Source organism: Myxine glutinosa, chromosome 6 (genome assembly GCF_964187855.1).
Source record: "Myxine glutinosa chromosome 6, kmMyxGlut1.1, whole genome shotgun sequence".
Taxonomy (NCBI): domain Eukaryota; kingdom Metazoa; phylum Chordata; class Myxini; order Myxiniformes; family Myxinidae; genus Myxine; species Myxine glutinosa.
In genome coordinates this window covers 99,859,386-99,879,655 of record NC_136266.1, presented here as the reverse complement: position 1 = coordinate 99,879,655, position 20,270 = coordinate 99,859,386, and the positions used below count along the sequence as shown (strand labels likewise).

The following is a 20,270-nucleotide window of genomic DNA, read 5'->3' as shown; positions in this document are numbered from 1 at the left end:
TGGTTGTATTGTTTGGTTGTAATGTTTGTTTGTATTGTTTGTTTGTATTCTTTGTTTGTATTGTTTGTTTGTATTGTTTGTTCCTATTGTTTGTGTGTATTGTTTGTATTGTTGGTATTGTTTGTTTGTATTGTTTGTATTGTTTGTTTGTTTGTATTGTTTGGTTTGTTTGGTTTGTTTGTATTGTTTGTATTGTTTGTATTGTTTGTTTGTATTGTTTGTTTGCTTGCATTGTTTGTTTGTATTGTTTGGTTTGTTTGTATTGTTTGTATTGTTTGTATTGTTGGTATTGTTTGTTTGTATTGTTTGTATTGTTTGTTTGTTTGTATTGTTTGGTTTGTTTGGTTTGTTTGGTTTGTTTGTATTGTTTGTATTGTTTGTATTGTTTGTTTGTATTGTTTGTATTGTTTGTTTGTTTGCTTGCATTGTTTGTTTGTATTGTTTGGTTTGTTTGTATTGTTTGTATTGTTTGTATTGTTTGTATTGTTTGTTTGCTTGTTTGTATTGTTTGGTTTGTTTGGTTTGTTCGTATTGTTTGGTTTGTTTGTATTGTTTGTTTGTTTGTATTGTTTGGTTTGTTTGTATTGTTTGGTTTGTTTGGTTTGTTTGTATTGTTTGTTTGTTTGTTTGTATTGTTTGGTTTGTTCGTATCGTTTGGTTTGTTTGTATTGTTTGTATTGTTTGTATTGTTTGTTTGTTTGTTTGTTTGTATCGTTTGGTTTGTTTGGTTTGTTTGTATTGTTTGGTTTGTTTGTATTGTTTCGTTTGTTTGTATTGTTTGTATTGTTTGTATTGTTTGTTTGTATTGTTTGTATTGTTTGTATTGTTTGTTTGTATTGTTTGTTTGTATTGTTTGTATTGTTTGTATTGTTTGTTTGTATTGTTTGTATTGTTTGTTTGTATTGTTTGGTTTGTTTGTATTGTTTGGTTTGTTTGTATTGTTTGGTTTGTTTGTATTGTTTGTTTGTTTGTTTTGTTTGTTTGTATTGTTTGTTTGTATTGCTTGTTTGTATTGTTTGTTTGTTTGTATTGTTTTGTTTGTATTTTTTGTTTGTTTGTATTTTTTGTTTCTATTGTTTGTTTCTATTGTTTGTTTCTATGGTTTGTTTTTGTGTTGTTTGTTAATGTTTCCGTCACGTCACGTCACGTCAAACAAATGTTTGTTTTGTTTGTGTATTGTTTGTTTGTATTGTTTGTTTGCATTTTTGTTTGTTTGTATTGTATCATTTGTATTGTTTGTTTTGTTTGCTTGTATTGTTTGTTTCTATTGTTTGTTTCTATGGTTTGTTTTTGTGTTGTTTGTTTTGTATTGTTTGTTTGTATTGTTTGTTTGTTTGTATTGTTTGTTCCTATGGTTTGTTTTTGTGTTGTTTGTTTGTATTGTTTGTTTGTATTGTTTGTTTTGTTTGTATTGTTTGTATCGTTTGTATTGTTTGTATTGTTTGTATTGTTTGTATTGTTTGTATTGTTTGTTTGTTTTGTTTGTATTGTTTGTATTGTTTGTTTGTATTGTTTGTTTTGTTTGTTTTGTTTGTTTTGTTTGTTTTGTTTGTTTTGTTTGTTTGTATTGTTTGTTTGTATTGTTTTGTTTGTTTTGTTTGTATTTTTTGTTTGTTTGTATTTTTTGTTTGTATTGTTTGTTTATATTGTTTGTTTCTATGGTTTGTGTTTGTGTTGTTTGTTTGTTTTGTTTGTGTATTGTTTGTTTGTATTCTTTGTTTGCATTTTTGTTTGTTTGTATTGTATTGTTTGTATTGTTTGTTTTGTTTGCTTGTATTGTTTGTTTCTATTGTTTGTTTCTATGGTTTGTTTGTGTGTTGTTTGTTTGTTTTGTTTGTGTATTGTTTGTTTGTATTGTTTGTATTGTTTGTTTGTATTGTTTGTTTGTATTGTTTGTTTTGTATTGTTTGTTTTGTATTGTATTGTTTGTATTGTTTGTTTGTATTGTTTGTTTGTATTGTTTGTTTGTATTGTTTGTGTTGTTTGTATTGTTTTTTTGTTTGTTTGTATTGTTTGTTTGTATTGTTTGTTTGTATTGTTTGTTTGTATTGTTTGTTTGTATTGTTTGTTTGTATTGTTTGTTTGTATTGTTTGTTTGTATTGTTTGTTTTTATTGTTTGTTTTTATTGTTTGTTTTGTATTGTTTGTATTGTTTGTATTGTTTGTATTGTTTGTTTGTATTGTTTGTTTGTTTGTATTGTTTGGTTTGTTTGGTTTGGTTGTATTGTTTGGTTGTATTGTTTGGTTGTAATGTTTGTTTGTATTGTTTGTTTGTATTCTTTGTTTGTATTGTTTGTTTGTATTGTTTGTTCCTATTGTTTGTGTGTATTGTTTGTATTGTTGGTATTGTTTGTTTGTATTGTTTGTATTGTTTGTTTGTTTGTATTGTTTGTTTGTATTGTTTGTTTGCTTGCATTGTTTGTTTGTATTGTTTGGTTTTTTGTATTGTTTGTATTGTTTGTATTGTTTGTTTGTTTGTATTGTTTGGTTTGTTTGTATTGTTTGGTTTGTTTGTATTGTTTGTTTGTTTGTATTGTTTGGTTTGTTTGTATTGTTTGGTTTGTTTGGTTTGTTTGTATTGTTTGTTTGTTTGTTTGTATTGTTTGGTTTGTTCGTATCATTTGGTTTGTTTGTATTGTTTGTTTGTGTGTTTGTTTGTATCGTTTGGTTTGTTTGGTTTGTTTGTATTGTTTGGTTTGTTTGTATTGTTTGGTTTGTTTTATTGTTTGTATTGTTTGTATTGTTTGTTTGTATTGTTTGTATTGTTTGTATTGTTTGTATTGTTTGGTTTGTTTGTATTGTTTGGTTTCTTTGCATTGTTTGGTTTGTTTGTATTGTTTGGTTTGTTTGTATTGTTTGTTTGTTTGTATTGTTTGTACTGTTTGTATTGTTTGTTTGTATTGTTTGTATTGTTTGTATTGTTTGTATTGTTTGGTTTGTTTGTATTGTTTGGTTTGTTTGTATTGTTTGGTTTGTTTGTATTGTTTGTTTGTTTGTTTTGTTTGTTTGTATTGTTTGTTTGTATTGCTTGTTTGTATTGTTTGTTTGTTTGTATTGTTTTGTTTGTATTTTTTGTTTGTTTGTATTTTTTGTTTCTATTGTTTGTTTCTATTGTTTGTTTCTATGGTTTGTTTTTGTGTTGTTTGTTAATGTTTCCGTCACGTCACGTCACGTCAAACAAATGTTTGTTTTGTTTGTGTATTGTTTGTTTGTATTGTTTGTTTGCATTTTTGTTTGTTTGTATTGTATCGTTTGTATTGTTTGTTTTGTTTGCTTGTATTGTTTGTTTCTATTGTTTGTTTCTATGGTTTGTTTTTGTGTTGTTTGTTTTGTATTGTTTGTTTGTATTGTTTGTTTGTTTGTATTGTTTGTTCCTATGGTTTGTTTTTGTGTTGTTTGTTTGTTTTGTTTGTGTATTGTTTGTTTGTATTGTTTGTTTGTATTGTTTGTTTTGTTTGTATTGTTTGTATTGTTTGTATTGTTTGTATTGTTTGTTTTGTTTGTATTGTTTGTATTGTTTGTATTGTTTGTATTGTTTGTATTGTTTGTTTGTTTTGTTTGTTTTGTTTGTATTGTTTGTATTGTTTGTATTGTTTGTTTGTTTTGTTTGTTTGTATTGTTTGTTTGTATTGTTTGTTTGTATTGTTTTGTTTGTTTTGTTTGTATTTTTTGTTTGTATTGTTTGTTTATATTGTTTGTTTCTATGGTTTGTTTTTGTGTTGTTTGTTTGTTTTGTTTGTGTATTGTTTGTTTGTATTGTTTGTTTGCATTTTTGTTTGTTTGTATTGTATTGTTTGTATTGTTTGTTTTGTTTGCTTGTATTGTTTGTTTCTATTGTTTGTTTCTATGGTTTGTTTGTGTGTTGTTTGTTTGTTTTGTTTGTGTATTGTTTGTTTGTATTGTTTGTATTGTTTGTATTGTTTGTTTGTATTGTTTGTTTTGTATTGTTTGTTTGCTTGCATTGTTTGTTTGTATTGTTTGGTTTGTTTGTATTGTTTGTATTGTTTGTATTGTTTGTTTGTTTGTATTGTTTGTATTGTTTGGTTTGTTTGTATTGTTTGGTTTGTTTGGTTTCTTTGGTTTGTTTGTATTGTTTGTTTGTTTGTTTGTATTGTTTGGTTTGTTCGTATCGTTTGGTTTGTTTGTATTGTTTGTATTGTTTGTATTGTTTGTTTGTGTGTTTGTTTGTATCGTTTGGTTTGTTTGGTTTGTTTGGTTTGTTTGTATTGTTTGGGTTGTTTGTATTGTTTGGTTTGTTTGTATTGTTTGTATTGTTTGTATTGTTTGTTTGTTTGTATTGTTTGTATTGTTTGTATTGTTTGGTTTGTTTGTATTGTTTGGTTTGTTTGTATTGTTTGGTTTTTTTGTATTGTTTGGTTTGTTTGTATTGTTTGTTTGTTTGTATTGTTTGTATTGTTTGTTTGTATTGTTTGTATTGTTTGTATTGTTTGTATTGTTTGGTTTGTTTGTATTGTTTTGTTTGTTTGTATTGTTTGGTTTGTTTGTATTGTTTGTTTGTTTGTTTTGTTTGTTTGTATTGTTTGTTTGTATTGCTTGTTTGTATTGTTTGTTTGTTTGTATTGTTTTGTTTGTATTTTTTGTTTGTTTGTATTTTTTGTTTCTATTGTTTGTTTCTATTGTTTGTTTCTATGGTTTGTTTTTGTGTTGTTTGTTAATGTTTCCGTCACGTCACGTCACGTCAAACAAATGTTTGTTTTGTTTGTGTATTGTTTGTTTGTATTGTTTGTTTGCATTTTTGTTTGTTTGTATTGTATCGTTTGTATTGTTTGTTTTGTTTGCTTGTATTGTTTGTTTCTATTGTTTGTTTCTATGGTTTGTTTTTGTGTTGTTTGTTTTGTATTGTTTGTTTGTATTGTTTGTTTGTTTGTATTGTTTGTTCCTATGGTTTGTTTTTGTGTTGTTTGTTTGTATTGTTTGTTTGTATTGTTTGTTTTGTTTGTATTGTTTGTATCGTTTGTATTGTTTGTATTGTTTGTATTGTTTGTATTGTTTGTTTGTTTTGTTTGTTTTGTTTGTATTGTTTGTATTGTTTGTATTGTTTGTATTGTTTGTATTGTTTGTATTGTTTTGTATTGTTTTGTTTGTTTTGTTTGTATTGTTTGTATTGTTTGTTTGTATTGTTTGGTTTGTTTGTATTGTTTGGTTTGTTTGTATTGTTTGTATTGTTTGTTTGTTTGTTTTGTTTGTTTGTATTGTTTGTTTGTATTGCTTGTTTGTATTGTTTGTTTGTATTGTTTGTTTCTATTGTTTGTTTCTATGGTTTGTTTTTGTGTTGTTTGTTTTGTATTGTTTGTTTGTATTGTTTGTTTGTTTGTATTGTTTGTTTCTATGGTTTGTTTGTGTATTGTTTGTATTGTTTGTTTGTTTGTATTGTTTGTTTGTATTGCTTGTTTGTATTGTTTGTATTGTTTGTATTGTTTGTTTGTTTTGTTTGTATTGTTTGTATTGTTGGTATTGTTTGTTTGTTTTGTTTGTTTTGTTTGTTTTGTATTGTTTGTATTGTTTGAATTGTTTGTTTGTATTGTTTGTTTGTATTGTTTTGTTTGTTTTGTTTGTATTTTTTGTTTGTATTGTTTGTTTATATTGTTTGTTTCTATGGTTTGTTTTTGTGTTGTTTGTTTGTTTTGTTTGTGTATTGTTTGTTTGTATTGTTTGTTTGCATTTTTGTTTGTTTGTATTGTATTGTTTGTATTGTTTGTTTTGTTTGCTTGTATTGTTTGTTTCTATTGTTTGTTTCTATGGTTTGTTTGTGTGTTGTTTGTTTGTTTTGTTTGTGTATTGTTTGTTTGTATTGTTTGTATTGTTTGTATTGTTTGTTTGTATTGTTTGTTTGTATTGTTTGTTTGTATTGTTTGTTTGTATTGTTTGTTTGTATTGTTTGTTTGTATTGTTTGTTTGTTTGTATTGTTTGTTTGTATTGTTTGTTTTGTATTGTTTGTTTTGTATTGTTTGTATTGTTTGTATTGTTTGTATTGTTTGTTTGTATTGTTTGTTTGTATTGTTTGTTTGTATTGTTTGTTTGTATTGTTTTTTTGTATTGTTTGTTTGTGTTGTTTGTATTGTTTGTTTGTGTTGTTTGTATTGTTTGTATTGTTTGTTTGTATTGTTTGTTTGTATTGTTTTGTTTGTTTTGTTTGTATTTTTTGTTTGTTTGTATTTTTTGTTTGTATTGTTTGTTTGTATTGTTTGTTTCTATGGTTTGTTTTTGTGTTGTTTGTTTGTTTTGTTTGTGTATTGTTTGTTTGTATTGTTTGTTTGTATTGTTTGTATTGTTTGTATTGTTTGTATTGTTTGTATTGTTTGTTTGTATTGTTTGTTTGTTTTGTTTGTTTGTATTGTTTGTATTGTTTGTTTGTATTGTTTGTATTGTTTGTTTTGTTTGGTTTGTTTGTATTGTTTGTTTGTATTGTTTGTTTGTATTGTTTGTTTGTATTGTTTGTTTGTATTGTTTGTTTGTATTGTTTGTTTGTTTGTATTGTTTGTTTGTATTGTTTGTTTTGTATTGTTTGTTTTTTATTGTTTGTATTGTTTGTGTATTGTTTGTTTGTATTGTTTGTTCCGTTTGGCGTTGTTCCGTTTGGCGTTGTTCCGTTTGGCGTTGTTCCGTTTGGCGTTGTTCCGTTTGGCGTTGTTCCGTTTGGCGTTGTTCCGTTTGGCGTTGTTCCGTTTGGCGTTGTTCCGTTTGGCGTTGTTCCGTTTGGCGTTGTTCCGTTTGGCGTTGTTCCGTTTGGCGTTGTTCCGTTTGGCGTTGTTCCGTTTGGCGTTGTTCCGTTTGGCGTTGTTCCGTTTGGCGTTGTTCCGTTTGGCGTTGTTCCGTTTGGCGTTGTTCCGTTTGACGTTGTTCCGTTTGGCGTTGTTCCGTTTGGCGTTGTTCCGTTTGGCGTTGTTCCGTTTGGCGTTGTTCCGTTTGGCGTTGCTCCGTTTGGCGTTGCTCCGTTTGGCGTTGCTCCGTTTGGCGTTGCTCCGTTTGGCGTTGCTCCGTTTGGCGTTGCTCCGTTTGGCGTTGCTCCGTTTGGCGTTTCTCCGTTTGGCGTTTCTCCGTTTGGCGTTGTTCCGTTTGGCGTTGCTCCGTTTGGCGTTGCTCCGTTTGGCGTTGCTCCGTTTGGCGTTGCTCCGTTTGGCGTTGCTCCGTTTGGCGTTGCTCCGTTTGGCGTTGCTCCGTTTGGCGTTGCTCCGTTTGGCGTTGTTCCGTTTGGCGTTGTTCCGTTTGGCGTTGTTCCGTTTGGCGTTGTTCCGTTTGGCGTTGTTCCGTTTGGCATTGTTCCGTTTGGCGTTGTTCCGTTTGGATGTGTGTTCCGTTTGGATGTTTGTTCCGTTTGGATGTGTGTTCCGTTTGGATGTGTGTTCCGTTTGGATGTGTGTTCCGTTTGGCATTGTTCCATTTGGATGTGTGTTCCATTTGGATGTGTGTTCCCTTTGGCGTTGTTCCGTTTGGCGTTGTTCCGTTTGGATGTGTTCCGTTTGGCGTTGTTCAGTTTGGCATTGTTCCATTTGTATGTATGTACTGTATGCGTTGTTCCGTTTGGCGTTGTTCCATTTGGCATTGTTCCATTTGTATGTATGTACTGTATGCGTTGTTCTGTTTGGCATTGTTCTGTTTGTATGTATTGTTACGGCCTGAAGCACACCAAGCCAAGCCTTCAATCACACTGTCTTTATTTATGGATTATCACACGAAAATCTCTTCCCACACATAAAACCAAGAAGGGAGAAAAGAGGGAAAAACCCGAATAGGCCACTTCAAGAGTAGACAGGTCCAAGAGTAGGCCGGTCCAAGAGTAGGCAGGTCCAAGAGTAGGCCGGTCAAAGAGTAGGCATGTCCAAGAGTAGGCAGGTCCAAGAGTAGGCCAGTCCAAGAGTAGGCAGATCCAAGAGTAGGCCGGTCAAAGAGTAGGCATGTCCAAGAGTAGGCAGGTCCAAGAGTAGGCCAGTCCAAGAGTAGGCAGGTCCAAGAGTAGGCCCCAAGGCAGGCCCAACAGTATTCCCCAAGGCAGGCCCAATAGTAGGCCCCAGGGCAGGCCCAGTGGTAGGCCCCAGTGCAGGCCCAGCACGAGAGGGTAGGAGAAGGCAAGTCCACGAGTAGGCCCCAAGGCAGGCCATAGTGGTAGGTAGCAAGAGTTCGATCAACGTCACCCTTCAGGTAGAGAGATTGCAGCTGGACACTCTACAACCCCCGAAAAAGCACTCTGCCATAAGCCCCCCTCCAAAATGGCTACTCACTCCTCTGAATCACCTCCCTGGCCACCCCCCTGCCCCACAGCCAATCATAGGCTGTATACACATGGACCAAACCACTTGGTCTAACTCCCACGGGGTGGGAGGGGGGGGGGGAGGAAGAAGAAAAAGGTCACAGACCGTAACACCTCCCCCCCTTCAAGAAGAAAACTTTATCCCAATAAAAGCTTTCTTTTACAAAGGCAGGATAGTCTAAACCCAGCATAAACAGTGCAATAAACAAACAGCCACCTCTCATTGTGACATTTACAGGCATCATAGCTAATATGCAGGGGCATGAAAAAAAATATCTGAAGCTCGAGATAGAGCATCTGCAATGACATTATCTCGACCCGAAATATGTACAATTTTCAAGGGGTACGGTTGTACTAAAAGCCCCCATCGGTTCCCTATCAGGTGCTTGTAGAGCAACGCTGTCTAATTCACTTGAGTCAATATCTTGATGCTTTATATGACATACCAACTGGCCGGCCGAGGTCGGCCTCACGCTCATTGTACCTTTTAAGCATATTAACGTGGCACACCCAGTGGGATTTCCATCTGTCATGGGTCCACACCACGTAGTTCACCTCACTCGGCTTTTTTTCGACCAAGTTGGGACCGCTAAACTTCGCCAATAGTGGCTCCCCAGGCAGAGGTAGTGAAACTAGTACTTTGTCTCCAGGCCTAAAATTACGAGCTGTCGTATTCAGGTCAAAACGGGCCTTCATTACTCGCTGAGATACTTTCAAATGTTCCTTGGCGACATTGCAGGCAGTGGTAAGTCTTTCCCAGAAAGTACCTACATAGTCCCGGAGGTTGGGGTTCTCAGTCTCTTTGAGGAATCTCCCTTTCACCACTGGGGAAACACAAACCCTATTGCCAGCCAAATCATTTCCCAATACGAAACTAATACCCTCTATGGGGAGATTGGGGACTATTCCAACCATCACGGGTCCTGTGACAAAATCAGACTTCAAGTTCACCTTATGTAAGGGGACTGGTACATAACGACCTGCATTGCCCTGGATTAAGGCACTCGCTTTCCCCGAACTACTCAAAGTCAATGGTAAAACGTCAGACAACATCAACGACTGGGCGGCCCCAGTATCCCTCAGAATAACTACGGACTTGACTTTCCCGTCCCAAAACACTTGGCCCTTTGACACAAAGGGTTTATAATGGTCCTGTACGGGGCTCGTAAGGTCCGCAGTATCCTCAGCCTTAACTGTAAGGGCACGATCCCTGTCGCTGTCCACTTTGGTTCGAACCAATGCAATAGGTCTAACGGAGTCTCCCTGCTTCTCCTCCCTTTGCAATTTCAACAATTCGACTTCAGATGTCCCCAATGTTTACAGTAATAACACGTGGAGGCCGGTCCCCAGCGAGATACCGGACTCGACCACTCAAACTGTCTACCCAGAGACGGCCGCACCAATGGACCCCTATGGTCTGTCCACTTCCCCTCTGACCGTTCCTCACTAACCCAATTCTTGTTATGCTAGGTAGTACCATAATGAGGAAAACCAAGGCCTCTCTTATGGGTAAGTTCATAATCATCTGCACCAACAGCAGCTTTTTTCAACTCACCAACCTTATGATTCGTAAGGTGTGTCCTAATGTCCAAGGGGATACTGTTCCTAAACACTTCCATCAAGATAACCTCCCTTAGATTACCATAGATCCTATCCACTTGTAGAGAACGATACCACCGATCAAAACTCATTTCCTTCTCCCTCGCAAATTCAACAAATGTCTGCCCAGCCTGTCTTTTTAAGGTTCGGAACTTCTGCCGGTATGCTTCCGGAACTTGCTCATAGGCTGACAAACACAGCCTTTTTAACAGCCTCATAATTTTCTGACTGATCTTCCGACAGAGCTGAATACACTTCCTGGGCTCTCCCTATGAACCCACTTTGTAGTAGCAGGGTCCAGTATTGTACGGGCCACTGAAGACGTTTTGCTATCTTTTCAAAAGACAGAAAAAACGTTTCCACCTCCTCCTCATTAAACCTGGGAACAAGCCTAATGTTTCGAGCCACATCAAAGGAACGGGGGAGATCATTTTGACCCCCACCTGAATTGATGGAAACGGGTTGGGCCGGTCCCACCTGCATTTCTAATTTTCTTAACTCAACTCTCATTGTCGTTCTTCATTTTCTCTTTCAAACTCTTTCCTTTTCTTCCTTTTCTCTTTCAAACTCTCTTTGCCGTTCCTCGTCTTCTAACTTTAGTCTGAGCTGTTTTTCTTCTGATTCTATCCGGGCCAATTCCAAGGCTTCACTCCTCAATCTTACCCACGGTTCTAAACCCATGCGACTGACAATAGCCGAAACAATCTCCGCCTTTTTCATGCTAGATTTCCCACTAACCCCAAGATGATCAGCTCCAGCTCGTAACTCTACCTTACGTTCTACATCTTGCACTGATAGCCCCTTCTTCTCCAAAAATTCCTTCACTTCAAAATCCATCTCCTCAGCCATGGTGTATGACTGCAGTAGAAATACCAGCACCGTAAACAAAAGTCAAATTATCTGCCAATGAGAAAACTTACAAATGCGGGAAAAAGAAAAATCCAAGACAGGTATCACATAATCCAGATCCCGGACGAGCCCCCAATTTGTTACGGCCTGAAGCACACCAAGCCAAGCCTTCAATCACACTGTCTTTATTTATGGATTATCACACGAAAATCTCTTCCCACACATTAAACCAAGAAGGGAAAAAGAGGGAAAAACCCAAATAGGCCAGTCCAAGAGTAGGCAGGTCCAAGAGTAGGGCAGTCCAAGAGTAGGCAGGTCCAAGAGTAGGCAGGTCCAAGAGTAGGCAGGTCCAAGAGTAGGCAGGTCCAAGAGTAGGCAGGTCCAAGAGTAGGCCGGTCCAAGAGTAGGCCGGTCCAAGAGTAGGCAGGTCCAAGAGTAGGCAGGTCCAAGAGTAGGCAGGTCCAAGAGTAGGCAGGTCCAAGAGTAGGCAGGTCCAAGAGTAGGCAGGTCCAAGAGTAGGCAGGTCCAAGAGTAGGCAGGTCCAAGAGTAGGCAGATCCAAGAGTAGGCCGGTCCAAGAGTAGGCAGGTCCAAGAGCAGGCCAGTCCAAGAGTAGGCAGGTCCAAGAGTAGGACAGTCCAAGAGTAGGCCCCAAGGCAGGCCCGGCAGTAGGCCCCAAGGCAGGCCCCAGTGGTAGGCAGCAAGAGTTTGATCAACGTCACCCTTCAGGTAGAAAGATTGCAGCTGGACACTCTACAACCCCCGAAAAAGCACTCTGCCATAAGCCCTCCTCCAAAATGGCCACTCACTCCTCTGAATCACCTTCCTGGCCACCCCCCTGCCCCACAGCCAATCATAGGCTTTATACACATGGACCAAACCACTTGGTCTAACTCCCAGGGGGGTGGGGGGGGGGGTGGGGGAAGAAGAAGAAAAAGATCACAGACCGTAACAGTATGTATTGTATGCGTTGTTCCGTTTGGCGTTGTTCCATTTGGTGCTGTTCCATTTGTATGTATGTATTGTATGCGTTGTTCTGTTGGGCATTGTTCTGTTTGTATGTATGTATTGCATGCGTTGTTCCGTTTGGTGTTGTTCCGTTTGTATGTATGTATTGTATGTGTTGTTCCGTTTGGCGTTGTTTCGTTTGGCGTTGTTCCGTTTGTATGTATGTATTGCATGCGTTGTTCCGTTTGGTGTTGTTCCGTTTGTATGTATGTATTGTATGTGTTGTTCCGTTTGGCGTTGTTTCGTTTGGCGTTGTTTCGTTTGGCGTTGTTCCGTTTGTATGTATGTATTGCATGCGTTGTTCCGTTTGGCGTTGTTTCGTTTGGTGTTGTTCCGTTTGTATGTATGTATTGTATGCGTTGTTCCATTTGGCGTTGTTCCGTTTGTATGTATGTATTGTATGCGTTGTTCCGTTTGGTGTTGTTCCGTTTGGCGTTGTTCCGTTTGTATGTATGTATTGTATGCGTTGTTCCGTTTGGTTTGGCGTTGGGCGTTGCGCTGTATTGTGTGTGTTGTTGACAGCTGGAAAAGATACCGGTACATTGAAATACCAGGATGACAGGTTACAACTGGGTCCAGGTTCTGACCCAAGCTCGAGATCTCAGAGGCGAGTGTACAGTCACGTGAAAAAGTAAGTATACCCCATGTAAAGTTTTGACTTTTTCAACATATTTCAACATACAGCTATTTGATCTTCATTTCAACAATATTGCTAGATAAAAGTAATATAATATAACAAATATCATGAAACATTTACATTTTGTAGTCCATTGTATAATTTAAATAAATATAAAGGCAAATTTCGCATGTGGAAAAAGTAAGTACACCCTTGGCTCTAATAGGTGGTATTGCCGCCTTTGGCAGAAACAACCTCAAGTGGGCGTATTTTATAACTGTCTACCAGTCTCTGACATTGACTGGGAGACATTTTTGCCCACTCCTCCATGCAGAATTCTTTCAGTTGTGCGGTTTTTTTTGGGGTTTTTTTTGGTTTTTTGTGTACAAGATCGAGGCTCGTGAAAGAGCGAACATTAATCACACAGAAAGACAAACCGACACATAAAACATATAACATCGGGAGCGGTAGACAAGATGGGGAGAGAGGGGGAAGGACACAAACACAACATTTGAGAGCAGGGACCGAGAGACATGGAGACATCGAGAGATCTGTGGGAGGGAGAGGGCTTTGGGGGGGGGGCATGGGAAGGGGGTGGGGGTGGGAGAGGTATAAAACATATGGACACTGCCAGGACTTCCAGGAAAGAAGTTGGAATTTCAAACAAGGTGGATCTGGGGTGAATTAGCAGGGGTAGATAAGATCAAGGTTTTGGATGGGGGAAGATAAGAGATGGTGGTGAACAGCTGTTTTAAAGACCTGGAGGGAGGAGTGGGATTGAAGGGAGTGTGGGAGTTTGCTCCAGAGGCAGGAGAAAAGAGGAATGAAAGAGTGAAGGTGAGCAGAGAGCCGAGATTTCGGCAGTTTAACCATCAGAGGGTTGCTGGCAGATATTGTGCGACCTGTCGGAATATTTGGGGGACAGAGCACAGAGAGAGCTGGGGGAGCAAGGCCGGAGAAGAGTCTGTAGAAGACAGAAAGACCACCTACCTGCCTGCGGTGAGTGAGTGAAAGGCCCTCAGAGATAGCTTCATCGCGGGAGATTCCAATAATTCTGAAAGCTTTGGTTTCAACAGCGTGATGCCGAGCTAGGTGTGAGGCAGGAGCACCGGCCCATAGGGGAGAACAGTATTCCATTGAGCTGCGGATGAAAGCCTTGTATGTGGTGAGGAGCTCAGGTGTGCCAAGGAAGGACTTCGCACGACGGAGGATGCCCAGTCGGCGACTGGCTTTGGAGGCCAGCTTGGAAATGTGGTTTTCCCAAGAAAGATCATGGCAGATAGTGAGACCCAAAAGCTTGAGCGACAGAACTTCTTGGAGAGGATTGTTGAGAATGTAGATGGGAGGGTTGTCCAGTCGATCTTTTCGGAGAGACATAGTAAGAGTGTGAGATTTGTCAGGATTGAAAGACATGTTCCACTTGTTTGACCAGTCTGTAATTTTGTCCAAGTCTTCAGAGAGTGAGGAGGCTGCAGACTGCCGATCTGAGGGAAGAGGAATTGGAGCGGCAGAGAGTGGAGTCATCAGCAAAGAGATAGAGAGGATTTTCCAGAGAGTCGGAGAGATCATTGATAAAGACCAGAAAAAGCACAGGGCCCAGAACACTGCCTTGGGGAACTCCAGCCTGAACAGGAAGGGGAGATGAGAGAAATCCATTCAGGGCCACACATTGACTACGACCAGAGAGGAAGTCCACAAGCCATGCATGGAGATTTCCATGGATACCATAGGAGGAGAGTTTGGTGAGCATAGCTGGGTGCCAGACCGTATCGAAGGCACGTGATATGTCAAGGGAGACAGCTCTGTTTTCCTGTTTGGCATTGAGGACCTCCATCCATTGTTGAGAAAGCAGAAGCAGCATGTCCAGAGTAGAGTGACCTGGTCTGAAACCAAATTGATGATCAGGGATCAAGCCATTGGAGAAGAGGAAAGATTTCATATCCGAAGCAATGATGGATTCCATGACTTTGCTGATAATTGGGGGCAGGCTGATTGGTCTGTAGTTGCAAGGATCTGTTTTTGCACCTTTTTGTGTAAAGCAGTAATGTTTGCTGATTTCCAGGATGCTGGCAGATGATCTTGAGCAAAAGAGAGGGTGGAAAGAACAGAGAGAGGGTGAGATAGAGCGGCAGAGCAGGAATTTAGGACCCATGGGCTGATGCCGTCTGGTCCAGTTGCAGAATCAGAGTCGAGGTTAGACAAAAACTCCTCCACCTTGTCAGGAGAGGAGGACACAGAGTCCAGGAGCAGTTGGGTTCGACTGGGAAAGGTGGAACAGAGAGAGATGGGTTTGGGACTAAAGATTTTGAGGCAAACACAGAGTTGAGGCATTCGGCTTTGTCACGTGCGATGTCAACTGTGTGGCCATTTGAGGTAAGGGAGGGGATGGAGGGGAAACAAACACCAGAAACGGATTTGACCAGACGCCACCAGGATTTGGAGGAAGGAGACAGGTTTGAGAGTTCATTCTTGAGTGTGGAGAGATAGTGCTTCCTGGCACACCTGAGGGTAGACACACACTTGTTCCGAGCTTGGTGGAAGGAACTGAGATTGCCTTCAGTTGGATGAGCCTTCCAAGAGGCAAAGGCAAGTTGTTTCAGGGCAACTGCCTCACCACAAGATTCCGTGTACCATGGACGGGGGGAAGGGTAAGACAACTGAAGACGAGATGGGATAAATCTGTACATGAGAGAGAGCAGTTTGCTTTGGAAGAATTCCCAGGAAGAATTGATGTCAGAGGCAGTGGAGATGGGAGACCAATCCAGACGATTGATGGCTGCTTGAAGACCGTCCCAGTCGGCCTGAGTGAAATGCCAGAATCGTCGACGCTGAGGAGGCTCTCTGAGAATGGCCAGAGAGATGTCCACTTTGACAAGCACATGATCAGAAGAACCGATTGGAGCAGAAGCAGAGCAGCAGACATTAGCAGGGAAGTTTGTCATAACCAAGTCTAGAAGAGAAGATACTCCATTGGCTGAGATCCGGGTCAGGAAATTGACAGATTGTGTCAATCCCAGTGAGTCACAGAAGTCCTTTGCTGAGGTGCCATGGCTGGTGAGAGATGAACCCACACCCAGCCAGCTGGCATGATTACAGTTGAAGTCGCCACATATGAGGAAGAGAGAGTTGGGATGAGTGGTTAGAAGTTGGTCCATGTTGTCAGACAGTGAAATGTAAATGGCGTCCTCACTGTTTGGAGGACGGTACAGAACACATATGAACAAAAGGTGGGAGCGGAGAGGAAGCCATAGCCAGAGATACTCCTGGGGGTGAGGAGGAGAGAGAGCAGTGCAAGGAGAGTGAGGAAGAGAGTTTTTGATAAAGATAGCCACCCCACCACCAGGACGAGGCTCAGGTCTATCATACCGGAGGAGGGAGTAACCAGGAAGAGATATTAAGGAATCAGAGACATCTTGAAGGAGGAAAGTCTGTTAAGCAGATCAAGTCTGGATTGTCAGAAGCAACCTGTATGGAGAGATCAGTCAGGTTTGAGCGAAGGCCCCGGATGTTTGAGGTCCATACCGTTAATGAAGAGAGAGGGGGAGCATCGGGTACAGGACAGGGGAGGGGAGGAGTATGGTAAGATGAAGGATGAGAGGGGGAGGTAGGAAGAGCAGTTGATAGTGTGTCAGAGATTACAAAAGAGTTTCAAGAAAGGGAAGGATGAGGAGGATGAAAGGTTTGATGGTGAAGGGATGAGGCACAGTGAGGGGTTGTTTGAGGGGAGGCAGAGGAAAGTAGAAAGTTGGGGGGGGTGGAGGTATGAGATAGAAGGGAGACGAAGTGGGGAGGAGGCAGCGTTGAGGAGGAGGGGGGAGGAGGGAGAATTGGAGAGGAATGGTATGGGGGGAGATTTGAATGGGAGGGGTTGGGGGGGAGTTTTGAAGGGGAGGAGTGAGGGGGGAGTTTAGGAGGGGAGGGGCAAGGGGGGAGTTTAGGAGTGGAGGGGCAAGGGGGGATTTGGAGGGGAGGGGCAAGGGGGGAGTTTAGGGGGGGAGTTTAGGAGGGGAAGGGCAAGGAGGGAGTTCAGGAGTGGAGGGGCAAGGGGGGAGTTCAGGAGTGGAGGGGCAAGGGGGAAGTTTAGGAGTGTAGGTGCAAGGGGGCGGATTTGGAGGTGAGGGGCAAGAGGGGAGTTTCGAAAGTGGATGATTAATGAAAGACGAACATTGATAACAAATTGGGTTTGTTGTGATTTTCAAGTCAGCAATCCGATTCAGAATGATGGAGGGATGGAATGAATGTGACTTTAGACCATGTAGTGAGGGAGACGTATAAGAGATTGAATTTCTTTTTTTTGACATGGAATGAGATGGAGAGGAATTTGAAAAAAGCCTTTTAAATAGGAAGAAAAACAGCGTGTTGTAATATACCACTGAATAAAACACTGAAGGGGAAAGGTTAAACATATTTAAATAATATTAAAACAGAACCGTAGACAATCTTATATGCACAAAGTACCAACAAAGTAACAACAAAGTACCAAGAGCTGAGAGGGACCACCACGAGTCACGTGGACAGGGAAAAAGGTGGATGGTAAGGAGATAATGGGGGCGGGGCGAACAGCACACCTGGGCAGAAAGTACAGGATGAGACAAAGCACACGTGGAGAAAGGAAAATAAATGTTTTTGGTTATTTTTTTGTTTGTTTGTTTTTTTGGGGGGTGGGGGTATTTTAAATAAACGTATTTAAAACGTTAGACAAAGAGTATTATGTTTGGGGTAGAAGGGAAAAAACTAAGAGCCAAGCAAAACACGATGTAGGGGACTTAAGTAAACAAACACCGATGGGGATACAAGGCCGCACACGTGGAGCAGAACACGATTAATTAATTACGAGTTACAGGAAATTCAAACCAAAACCAACTATAAACAAACAATAACGCATGGACGATAAAATAACGAGTTGAAATTTGACAAACACACGAATGAAAAAATAACCGCTTTGGATGCCCGGAGAGAACCAGGCCTCAAGGTCGGAAGCTTCAACAACTAGGCCGCGTGGCACGAAATACTCGACTATTTTTACAGGTATGAAAGAATAACACCGATAATCTCCCGAGGGACACGCAAAAGGTACACACACGTAAGATAAATACAGTTTCGACAAAAATACAAATGTACTTCGAGCGTACGTGAGGATCGTGGAACAGCTTCGAAAAACCGTGACCGCCCTGACAAGAACTCGCGAGATCGCCGAGATCTTGTCAGGTTTGAGGGGTTTCTTGCATGCACAGCTCGTTTCAAATCCCCCCACAACATCTCGATGGGATTTAGATCCGGGCTTTGACTTGGCCATTCCAGACCCCTCCATTTCTTTCTTTTCAGCCATTCCTTGGTGGATTTACTGGTATGTTTAGGGTCATTGTCATGTTGCAAGGTCCACCTTCGGTTGAGCTTCAACTTCCCGACAGATGGCCTCACATTATCCTCAAGCACCCTCTGGTACAATGAAGAATTCAGAGTGGATTATATGATGGTGAGCTGCCCAGGCCCTGATGCAGCAAAGCTGCCCCAAACCATAATATTTCCACCACCATGCTTTACAGTTGGTATCAGGTTCTTGTGGTCAAATGCTGTCTTTGGTTTTCGCCAAACATGTCTTCTGGTACTGTGGCCAAATAGCTCTACCTTTGACTCATCTGTCCAGAGCACATTGTTCCAGAAGTGCTCGTCTTTGCCTAGGTGTTCATTGGCAAACTTTAGTGTTGCCCTGATGTTCTTTCTGGACAGCAAAGGTTTCCTCCTGGCACACCGCCCATGTAGATCAAATTTGTGCAGCCTCTTTCTAATGGTAGACTCGTGCACTTTGACATCAACAGTGGCAAGCGCTACCTGTAGGTCCTGTGATGACATTCTGGGGTTCTTTGAGACTTCTTTCAGCATATTGCGGTCTGCTATCGGGCTGAACTTGCTGGGGCGGCCTGGCCTGAACAAGTTGGCAGTTGTTTGGAATCTTCTCCACTTGTAGATGATCTTCTGGACAGTCGAATGATTGATTTCAAATTGTTTGGAGATCTTTTTAAATCCATTCCCAGACTCGTAGGCATCTATAACCTTCTTTCTGAAGGGCTCAGAGCTCTTTTGATCTGGGCACGGTAACGCCGCACACCAACAACAAAGAGCAAACCAAACTAAATGTCTGAGGTTTAAATAAGACAGGTTCCTCCAAGATCCTCTCTAACGATGTTCTAATCATTTGCACCTGAGCTGGTGCACCTGATTCTAATTTTAGGTATTTGAAGTCGTGATAAATGTAGGGGTGTACTTACTTTGTCCACATGCGAAATTTGCATTTATGTTTATTTAAATTATACAATGGACTACAAAATGTAAATGTTTCATGATATTTGTTATATTATATCACCTTTATCTTTCAATATTGTTGAAACGAAGATCAAATAGCTGCATGTTGGAATATATTGAAAAAGTCAAAACTTTACATGGGGTGTACTTACTTTTTCACGTGACTGTATGTACACCTCTTGGCTATCCTGCCAACCCAGTTTCACGTTATACACAATGTCACAATGCAATACACACAATACAGATAGCCATTTGGCCCACCATTTCTGTTTCCTTCATTCTCCACATCATCTATCAAGATGTGCCCAACTTCATGACCTGTCTGTCCTTTTAAATATATTGCCAGAGCTCAGGCACAAAACTAGGTTAACCTGCCATCTCTAACATGATAGCGGGAATTACAATTCAGAAGCCACTAACAGATTTTTGAGCAAATAGAAAAGTTTGTCGAACACCAAGGATAAAGGTACGAACGAGTCTCACCGAGTTTCGTCCTGCTCTTTAAACCACAGTGAAGTCCTTGCAATGACGATGCACCCAGGGCACTCCCCGTGCCCTCTCACATTCCATTATCCATTTACTTTGCATGTTGACTTTTATCCACGTCAGACAAACAGAAATCGCAAAAATTCCCAGCATTGTTGAAGTTGGACATTGTGAGGTTTTCCGAGTTCGTTTACCCCGAATTTCGCAGACACCGTTATTAATTTAATCCCCCGCCCCCCCCCCCCCCCTACCCCACTTACACCTGTTCCTAATAATTTGTTTAACAGTAAAGGCAACTCCTTTTAAACAGATATTGTAATCAAATAACTGACTAAATACAGCACTGGAGTTTGAAATGATACGAATTGTACAACAACCAATACTTCACTTTATCTTGAAATCGCAAACGTTGAAATGTTCACATGGAGCGGGGGGGGGGGGGGGGAGGCTTGGGGGGCAGAAATTAAGCCCATACTACAAAATAGGGTCGTTTGTGGAAAAATAACACCGAGCTGATACTCTAGGTCTCCTGGCTTTTGGGTCACAGACACCGTTACTATTGGTTGGTGGGAGTGGATCTATGCAATAAACCACCTTTAGAGGCCATTTTTCCCCGCGAACGACAAACAGGGAATTACCAGTGAACTGGTCCTCAAATTAGCTGACCTCGGAAGGATGACAGGCTGAGTCAACCCCCCTGGCGTTAATTCAGCGATCGACCGGGATTCGAACCCAGGATCCTAGGATCCTAAGCCAGCACCCTAGCCGCTAGCCCAACACCAGGGTATTGTGGATCAGTGGATCTATGCAATATGAAATCGAGATCTCGCGAGATCTTGGAGACGGCGGCAGGGATTTTCGAAGCTCCACACGGTCTCCACGTTTTTCGAAGTTAAGTCTGTTCACAATTGTATTTTGTCGAAACTGTATTTATCTTTCGGTGTGTGAAGTTATTGTGTGCAACTTTGGTTGTTTCTCGGTGTTTATCTTTCATAAATTGATCGTCTGTTTGCCGTGTCGCGAGCAAGGCCTTGTACAGTGTGCACTGTACAACCTTGAGGCTTTGTTTTTCTCTCAGTGGTCCGTCGTTTGTGATCCAATAACTTTCGTTCTCTGTATTCCCAGTCTTTTCACCCATAG

At 40.2% G+C, this 20,270-nt stretch overlaps 1 protein-coding gene across 2 annotated transcripts in view; it reads right to left on the bottom strand.

The window, feature by feature from the left end:
- Nucleotides 1-19,245, bottom strand: part of LOC137413917 (uncharacterized) — a 47,122-nt gene extending 27,877 nt beyond the window's left edge. The window contains exon 1 of one of the 2 annotated variants that reach the window (XM_078780248.1): nt 19,128-19,245. The gene's annotated coding sequence lies outside the window, so the exon portion shown is untranslated. The other variant, XM_078780249.1, reaches the window with a different exon arrangement.
- Nucleotides 19,246-20,270: the final 1,025 nt, after the last annotated feature.